At 37.2% G+C, this 9,474-nt stretch overlaps 1 long non-coding RNA gene across 1 annotated transcript; it reads right to left on the bottom strand.

Moving 5' to 3' along the window:
• Window positions 1-2,526: 2,526 nt before the first annotated feature.
• LOC145166983 (uncharacterized) lies at window positions 2,527-7,410 on the bottom strand. The gene is made up of 5 exons (XR_013740835.1): window positions 6,548-7,410; window positions 3,453-6,314; window positions 3,042-3,365; window positions 2,907-2,968; window positions 2,527-2,674 (listed from the first exon to the last, which is right to left on the bottom strand). It is a non-coding gene; the product is annotated as an uncharacterized LOC145166983 (long non-coding RNA).
• Window positions 7,411-9,474: the final 2,064 nt, after the last annotated feature.

Genomic DNA, 9,474 nt, shown 5'->3' with positions numbered 1-9,474 from the left:
GTTTTTGAGCTTAAAAAGGTGAATTTACGTTAAATTTCATGATGCATTTCAATTCTCCTGATTGATGTTTCTTTGTCCCATTCAGTTGAGATTGACCTGCTTTGGTGGGTCCCTCATCGCCTATTCAATAGATTGGTGGGAATTGGGCTTCCTTTTATGAATCTCAAAGCTCTTAAACAAATTGACGGTTCATTAACTTGTTTTTTTCAAGTTCCCCTAAGTTTCATAGGTCCCCATTACCTATTTGATGGGTATTGGTGGGAGTTGGTTTTCATCTCAAAAAATCAAAATATAGCTTTTTACAAGCTTCTTGATGTGAATTGATGGCTTGCATCACCACTTCTCATCACAAGTGCAACCCGAGTACCACGGGTTCCCCTTCGCTTATTCAATGAGTTGGTGGAAGTTGGCTTTCTTTTTATGAAAATAAAAATATAAAATGTTGTGCTTGCAATTGAATTGACGGTTTTTAATTTAGTTATTGAAAGTACAACTTCTGCTTCATATGTTCCCTACTGCCTATTCCACAGGTTTTGGTAGGAGTTGAACTTCTTTTCATGAAGTCCAAATTATTTTTATAATGAAGTGACGGATTTTTATCTCACTTGTTAAAGCAAGTGCGACCTGCTTCGATGGGTCCCTCGTCTCTTATTCGACAGGGTGATGGGAGTTTGTTGTTTTTTTTATAAATTCCAAGGTTTTTAAGAAATTAACGATGTGATGGTCTTCAGTTTATGAAGCTCCAATATGTATTTAAGGAATTGGCAGCTATGGTTCGCTACTAAGTTTTGTCATGCATCTTCTTTGTGAAAATCTTCGAGTTTGTTTGTTCAAAAAATTAAAATAAAAAAGAATTAGCAACTACTTTCATTTGCAAAAAGAAAAAAGGTTTAGTGGAGCACATAAAATGGAAGAGTTAAAATGACCAAAAATGAGTCCAATTTGGGTGAGCCTAGTTCAAGCCCATAATTTACCTAATTCCATGTCTTGGTAAGACAAATTCAAAAGTCAAAGATGCAATGAAATAGACAAAAGAAAACACAGTGTCTTTTTCACAAATTAAAGACAATCGGTGATCAAAATTGGAAGAACTTTCTTAGGCCATCTGGTATGGAGGCATTTTCACGCGTAGAAATCTTGTGTAGATCCTATGTGGAGGAGATATTCACTAGTAGACACCGTCCCAAGACCTAATGGTTATCTTGTGGAGTGGTGGCTATCACGGACATTCACCAAAGCCAAATGTATATCTCTCTCTCTTCCTTTTGTCTCTCTCTATCTTCTTAATTGGTTCTTCAATAGTTCTTCACTAGTGAACAACATCCCTAAAGGTATAGTGGGTTTGTTGTGAAAGGGCATATGATGATGTGTAATTGTTTTCACGAGTATTGATATCGGATGGCCTTATATCTTTTGTTGACTACCCTTGCAATCATAAGACAATACATCAAAATCAAAATAAGATAAAAATTTGCAAATAACAAGGAAGATTAAGGGATATTTTGCTGCATAAAAGCCTTATTTCATGTTTTCTTCACGGAGAACCCCACAACCTTTCTTCACCACTCCCTTTGGAAGTCATCATCGACACCCCTCATTCCACCACTATTTTTCCACCCTCTTACTATCGTTATCTCTACCACAAACAACCAGATCCTAGACCTTATACCCTCGACATTCACCATTACCACCACTTTCCAACATCTATCCCACACCCATTACCATCTTCAGCCTCGATCTTCACCCCAAAAACACACCTGAAACCACCTCATTACGATCATCTTCTCACCTTATACCTCCACCAAAAAAAACCCTCCTTATCGACTCCACCACCGTGGCACCATCAGCCACTTGTTAAAAAAATAATATAAATAAATAAATAAATAGATAACAATTGACAGCTTTAACCTAGCTCCGCCAGCCACCATTCTTCCAACCTTGAACACCACCATAAACCACCCTTATCAGCCTCTATAACTCCACCATTTCCACTTAAACTAATCGTCAACAGCCTCAAATTACCCCACCATAACAACAACCCAACCTTATACCACCGCCAACCCTTAGCTACATTCACCGCATAAACCAAACATCACCCATTTTCCACCATCGTTAATCGCCTTGAGCATAGAAAAGAAGAGGGAAACCTGTTATCAGTTTCTAGTTACCCTGCGATTCTTGTAAGGGGTGATCGATTTTGAAGAAGGGAGGAACGAAGCACAATGAAAGGCGCAATTGATCGTGAGAAAGGGGTTACCAGAAGGATACGCAAGCAAAGACGAAAGAGGTGTTCACGGGGTGGTTTGGCTCGGACAGTAATAAAATTGTGAACCGTGATCACAAGGTGGGTACCTTACATGCACTAACGGAAACCGAACCGGATCTACAAAAACCCGAACCGAACAGAACCATGTGAAGGCTGGTAACCACGGTTCGGTTCATGGTTACCCAGTAAATAACTAAATATAAAAAAACAAAATTAATCCAAAAAAATACAAGCTAAATTCAAGTCAATCGTAAAATAGTCATTCAAAACAAAGTCATCCAAAACAAAACAATTCAACAAGAGATATTTTAAAAGTGTTTAACACTAGTTTGATAACACAAAAAACATCCATAATCCCTTCAACAAAACAAAAAACAACAACAAATCATCTCAAAATCAGCACCAAACCTGCACAAAAAAAACATCATTTAGTACAAATAGCAAAAAAAAAAACACAAATAAAACAATATAAAAACATCACAAAAAACTGCGCAAAATAGCACCAAAAACTGCATAAAGCGGCTCAAAAACCACACCCAAAAGCACAAAAATCTACTGAAAGCAACAATAAAATTTGTAAAAAAAACTGCATATAAACAACACTTTAAAGCACAAAAAAATAGTTAAAAAAAAATATTACCATCTTAAAACTTTAATCATGCACACTAAGGGCAGATATAGCTTAAGGAAAGTCCTTTACTTCTGAAACAACAAAAATTATACATTAGATTTAATAAAACATGAAACTATAAAACTTATAAAATCAAAGTCATACTTTCTTCATAATTTTCTAGAGCTTCAAAACTTTCCTCGATATCCTTAGGAACGTTTTTGGACCTAACCCAATTTTGACAACATATCAAAGCTTCCACTGTTTTGGGGGTCAATGAGCTACGAAATGCATCAAGAACGCGTCCCCCGATACTAAATGAAGATTCTGAGGCTACAGTTGAGGCGAGAATTGCCAAAACATCCCTAGTTATTGCCGCGATGATCGGAAACCTTGCTTGATTTTTCTTCCACCAACTAAGTAAATCGAACTTGTTGTCCAAAGATTCGCATTGCTCACCCAAATACCAATCCAACTCACATTTTGCAACTATAATTATCACAAAATATTATAATAAAAAAATCAATTATGTAAGTATAAATGACAAAACTAAAAGATATACAACTTGTAAATTACCTGTACCACTTGATTTCTCTTCCAATAATCATTTGTATTCGTTGTTCCAGAAAGTTGTCGGATCATCATCAACATCAATAACAGTCTCTTCTTCAACATTTTCGGAACTACTTGTCGGATTTTCATTAATAACTCCAACTTCATGTGAGTAATAAGCATACCAATCTCGCAATACTTTCTTTACTTGATCAGACCAATTTTTGGCTTTTTCTTCATCATAACTTTGGCTAATAATGAAGGAAACATAACCTAACTTGTATCGTGGATCAAGAGTTTGATCAATAAATAAAAACACATTTATGTTTGATGAATTACTCTAATACTTATCGTATTTCTCCTTTATATTAGCAGGCATCCTTTTAAAACACTCATCACTTGTTATCATTGTTTTTTTATCTGGCTCCAATGCCAAAGACTTGATGAAAGTAATTGTTTCTAGTTACATACAAAGAACCAGAAACACACAAAGTAGATGTATAAAAACCTCTAAAGAAAGGTCACATACACCTAACATGCTCCCAATCCTCTTCTTTGGGCAACCCCTTCAATGATAAAAGCTCGGACCTGTACTTACTATCTTGCTCCAATAAATCAAAAGCATCTTGAAACTTGATGGCACTTTCTAGCATCAAGTATGTTGAATTCCAACTTGTTTCAAAATCAAGAAAAACAAGGCTTTTACTCTCGATTTTCATTTTCTCCTCCCTTAAAGCGTTAAAGCCTAGCCGGAGAAGACCTCACATATTTCACAGCTGATCGAATTCAGGTAATACTTGTATCAACATCTTTTAAACCTTCTTTCACAACAAGACTTAAGATGTGGGCACAAAATCTCATATGCAAATGTTGACTATCTAACACACTATGCTTCCATGCATTTAAGTATCAAATACAAAAGGTGATTTGAACTAGCATTATCAATAGTAACCGTGAAAACCTTGTCAATTCCCCAATCAAGTAAGTTCTTCTGCACATATTTTCCAATTATCTCACCAGAATGTTACAAAAGTTGATTATCATTTTATGAATGGTCCAATATTTATCGATAAAACGAGTTGTCAAACACATGTAACTAATATTTTTCCTAGAAGTCCACAGATCGGATGTTAAACAAACTCGTTTTCTGTTCTTAGCAAAATACTTCTTCAACTTTTCCGTTTCTGACTTATATATCTCCAAACAATCATTAGTAATAGTGGTTCTTGAAGGGATTTGAAATTATGGTTGAAACATGTTCACAAGGTCACGGAACCCTTCATGCCCGACAGTCTTGAAAGGTAATTCATCAATAATGATCATTCTAGCACACAAATATCTACACCTGGTTTGGTCAAATTTCCAAAGGACAAATGTAGAAACAGTTTATCCACTTTCTTGTATAGAAGATTGGTTTTAAACCATCAATAGTTTTTGATTTTTTTTATCAATGTTATGGGGGTTCTTAGTGCAATGTACAACATCATTTCGCATATAACTAGTTCCATTCTTACTAAGACAATGCAATCATCTAGTACAATGCTTACGAACAGAGTAATTAGGATCATCAGGATCTCTATTAAAATGAGTCCACGCTTCTGAAGAACCCGCTTTTTGATTTCTCTTTTCAGTCTTTTTCCCTTCCTCCACTTTCTTAGCAGAAACAACCACATACATCATATAACGTGAGTATCGTGTGGTCAAGGCACTAGATCCCATGTGTGATTTTCTATTAAGGCCTTGTATTCATTGGTCTTAGCTGAGTGCCAGTTAGGATTAAAAATTGCCATTTTATAGGATTTGGGTAGGGGTGAAATGCTTGGGTTGTTGGAGGTGGTGTGAAGATTAAATGGGTTTTTTGGTTTAGTGATGCCTGCTCGGGAGCGAGTGGTCATGGGGTGGGTTGGTGGTGGGGGATGGAGTTTGGTGGGTGAGGTGTTGATCTTCTGGAATATGTGATGAGGGATGGAGTATTTGTTAACAGTGGTGATGGATTCATGTGAGATGTGGGATCCAAGGGGGGTGTTTCAGATGGGGGAGTGTTTGGCAGAGTCTCGGGAGTTGGTTTGGATGTGGGGGAATGTTGAGGTGGAAGAGAGGGTTGAGGATTTTGAAATAAGAGGGGTGAGGGGTCGGTGTCTAAGAAGGAATAATTTGGTGGCGAGTTTGATGTGATAGTGGCATAAAGGAATGTTGTTTCGTTAAACGTGACATGACGAGAAAGAATGATTTTACCAGTTGATAAGTCAAGGCATCGGTAACCACGATAGTTGGCTGGGTATCCGAGGAAGACACATACGGTGGATCGTGGGGAGAGTTTGTGTGGTCGAGTGGCGGAAAGGTTGGGGTAGCACGCACAACTGAAGACCCGTAGGTGGTCATATGTAGGGTGTTTGAGGTAGAGTGCGGAAGTTGGAGCGTGGAAGTTAAGTAGTTTGGTGGGTAAGATATTATGAAGGTAAGTAGCTTAATGGAGTGCATCAATCCAAAATGTAGGTGGGAGGGAAGCATGAGTGTGGTCATCGATAATGAGAAGATAGTATTTGTAACCACTTTTGCTTGGCAAGGGAGAGGTCCATAACTCAGCATGGACAAGGTCAAAGGGTGTAAGAGTGGTAGATGTAGAGTCTGTGAATGGGAGACGTTTGTGTTTAGCGAGTTGTCATTAAGAAGATACAAAAGAACGATAAAGTTTATTGTAAGAGATAATTTATTAGAACTAAGAAAACCCATTACATGGTGACCCGGATGTCCGAGTCTATTATGCCAAAACGATGAATTAGTGGAAACAAAGAAAGATAAACTTGGAGTGAGAGCATGAACGTTGATTGGGTAAAGATCCCTAGTGCTATTGTGTCTCGTCAGGAGTTTCCCACACTTGTAATCCTTCACAGATAAACCGTAAGGGTCAAATTCAACGGATACAATATTATCACGAGTAAATTTTCATACGGAGATGATGTTTTTAACAATTTCAAGTGTGTAAAGTATGTTTTTAAGATGGATAGGTTTGGAGGGGTATGGTAAGGTCGAACGACCTGATCCTAAAACTGGCACCCGATTTCTATTTCCAACAAACACATACTTAATAGATGTTGCAGAAGGGGTAGAGATTTTACCTGCATCGGCTGTGAGATGAGTGATGACACCTGTATCCATCCATGTACCACTGGTAGTCGTTAGTCTCCAATGTCATGGCGTTGAAAGTTTCACCGAGTTTTGTTGGTTCGAGGGGATTGACATCGGAGAGATGAGCCTGTTGTGCATTATTAGCTTGTTGCGTGTTGCTGGACATGTTATTAGGTTGGAGATTATGCGGGCTAGTCCAAGGTGAAGCCCATTCTGGCATAGTTGGGTAAGGACATGGAGGTGGTGAAGTCCACCAAGAAGCAGAGGCCTAAAACGACATTGCTGGAAAATTAGGTCATGGAGATCGAGGTGGATTATTTTGAGGTCCACGTCGATTAGAAGGTGGAGCGGGTCGATTGTTGAAACTAGGAGTTCCAGGTCCACGTGTAGAAGAGCTCCGCTGAGATTGTTGGCGATTTAGGGTAGGATTGTCACGCCGATTTGGAAAATTAAGAGCCGGATTTGGAGTCTCATGGGTGGCGGCAACAACGACATCAGCGGGAGAGAGGGAATCGCGAGCGTGATGACGTTGATGTTCAAGCTGGAACATAGAACAGGTTGTGTCCCAGGGGGTAATGTTTGGTTTATATACGCACCAACCGGGTCGTATTCTGTGGGAAGGCCTCGAACAAGCTGAAGAACATGCTGTTTCTGGATAATCAACATCATTGCGTTGGTCAGAGAGTTCTTTGAGGCATTTACAGTAATCTTCCAGGGAAGGCATGGCTCGAAGTGTCAAGTTGTGTGAATTCGTGTTCAAGAGCAGCAGCCCTAGAACCTTTGTTATTAAGAAAAATGTTCTGAATTCTGGTTCAGGCCTCATTCGAATCTGGTTCAAGAATGCAGGTCAGAAGATCATCAGAAAGCGTCCCGTAGATCCATTGTAAAACAATGGCATTGGTTTCAGACCACGTCTCGTAGTTTTGACCTGTTTTGGCCGGGGGCGCAGTTCCATCAATGTGGGAAAGAACCTTATATCCACGAGCATGGAGTTTGAAGAGCTTAACCCAAGATGAGTAGGTAATTGTCTTCCCATCAACAATTCTGACCTTGTTTTGAATGTTTGTAACAGTGTAAACTGGATGAACGGATTTGGTGGGGTTAGGGTCAGATTTGTCTCCCATGGAGAAGGCTGGTGATTTTCAGGGAAGAAGGGATGTGAGGGGCAGTGACTATACAGTCGTGGTTTTGAGATGGTGATGAGCACTTGGCTCTGATACCATGTAATTCTCTGAATCTTTGATGATCTTATTGATATGAGGAGTCCTCTATATATATACAGAGGGTACAAGAGAGATTACAGGGATTTGAATAGAGCTATACTAGGAAACAACTAATCACTATCAATTTACAATAAATACAATAAATGAAAATATATATGGAGATATATTCTGCTAATACCATATTCATGTAGGAAACTTTTATGCCTAAAGTTGGAGTCTTGCTCTTTGCTGACTGAAAAACGTTTTAGCTATCTTGGATCATCATGTCCATTACTTGAGGAGGTTGATCATGAAATGTAATGTATAGTTAAAAATTTTAATTGTTGTTTTTCCTGAGGACTTGAATGTTTGTCTAAATGCTGATAGTTTCGTAAAGATCCATGTGCCATTAATTGGTTCAGCTTTTGTTTCTATTCATGCTTCAATACTTTAAGTCTTAACGTGAAGTTGCTGGGAAAGAGTGATTTTATTTGATATTTAATCTCAAATTATGGTTTCTATAAGTTTTAATTGAATTAAATTTATGTAAACTGGAGAAATTGGTTTTGGCCAAGCAAACGCCCAAAGAAAACAAAGGAAAAAAAAATGCTTGCTGTCAAAGGTAACATTAAATAGAACATACGCTCCCTTATTTATTCTAAGACTAAAAGACTTTGTATCAAATACAAAAACTAGGAAACAAACTTAATAAAAGGCAACTTTTCTGAAAATACCTTTACAGTAAATTTTGAATTAACCAACAGTTTATGTAATTTTTTTTTGGACAAAAACTAGCTAATAATTTATATGTCAAATGTAAAATGACATAAAATAAGCTTATCAATTAGATATCTCAAACAAATTTTAAATAATAATTTATAAATATTATGATCTTACAAAATACTACATTGCAATAAACCAAAAAAAAAACATTTAAAACTTACAATTCAAAATTTTTTAAAATATTTTTTTCAAATATTTTAGAATTTAGTTCAATAACTTTTGAAAATTGTTTTTAACTTGGATATGACATCTTTTATTTTAATTTTTTAGTATTGATCAAAATGTGTAATGTGGTAATTCTTAAGCCTATTGATAACTAAAAGTCAAATGGCAGTTTAGACATTTTTAAAATCTAGTATAGTTTTCAAGTTTTTGTATATTTCTTGTACTTGATTTTTATACTAATTCCTTTTATAGTTTAATTTTTTTTTGAACCGGCAAATGAAGGATATATTAATAATAAGAAAAACCCCAGCAAGATGTTAGGACGGAGTACGACAAAAGAGAAAAAAACATGAGCCTTGAAAATAATAAAGTTACAACCCAATGAAAGGATTTGAACACCAATCTAACCATCTTATCGCCTCTGTTTTCCCCCTGTATTTCACCCATGTAAACATTGTAGACTTGATGATATCTGCCACTTTAGTAGGATGGAACCTTTTGTTGTTGAACAGTCTATCATTCCTTGATTTCCAAATGCTCCATATAGAACCATAGCAGATTCCCAGCAGCCTCTTTTTTTTCGGGCAATTGCCCCAATTCGATGCATAATCGAGTACATCTTGGACTAAGGACAAGTTTGCAGGTTGAATTTTGCACCATTTAAAAATCCACTCCATTACCGTTTTTGCGTGTGAGCATTGGACCAACACGTGATCCCGTGTTTCTTCCAACTCCCCACATTGACAACATGTTGTTGAGGTTATATT

The sequence above is a fragment of the Lactuca virosa genome, chromosome 3, assembly GCF_052849685.1.
Source record: "Lactuca virosa cultivar CGN04683 chromosome 3, Lactuca_virosa_CGN04683_v6, whole genome shotgun sequence".
In the NCBI taxonomy this organism is placed as follows: domain Eukaryota; kingdom Viridiplantae; phylum Streptophyta; class Magnoliopsida; order Asterales; family Asteraceae; genus Lactuca; species Lactuca virosa.
Note: the sequence above shows the minus strand (reverse complement) of the source record. Positions and strands in the feature narration are given on the sequence as shown.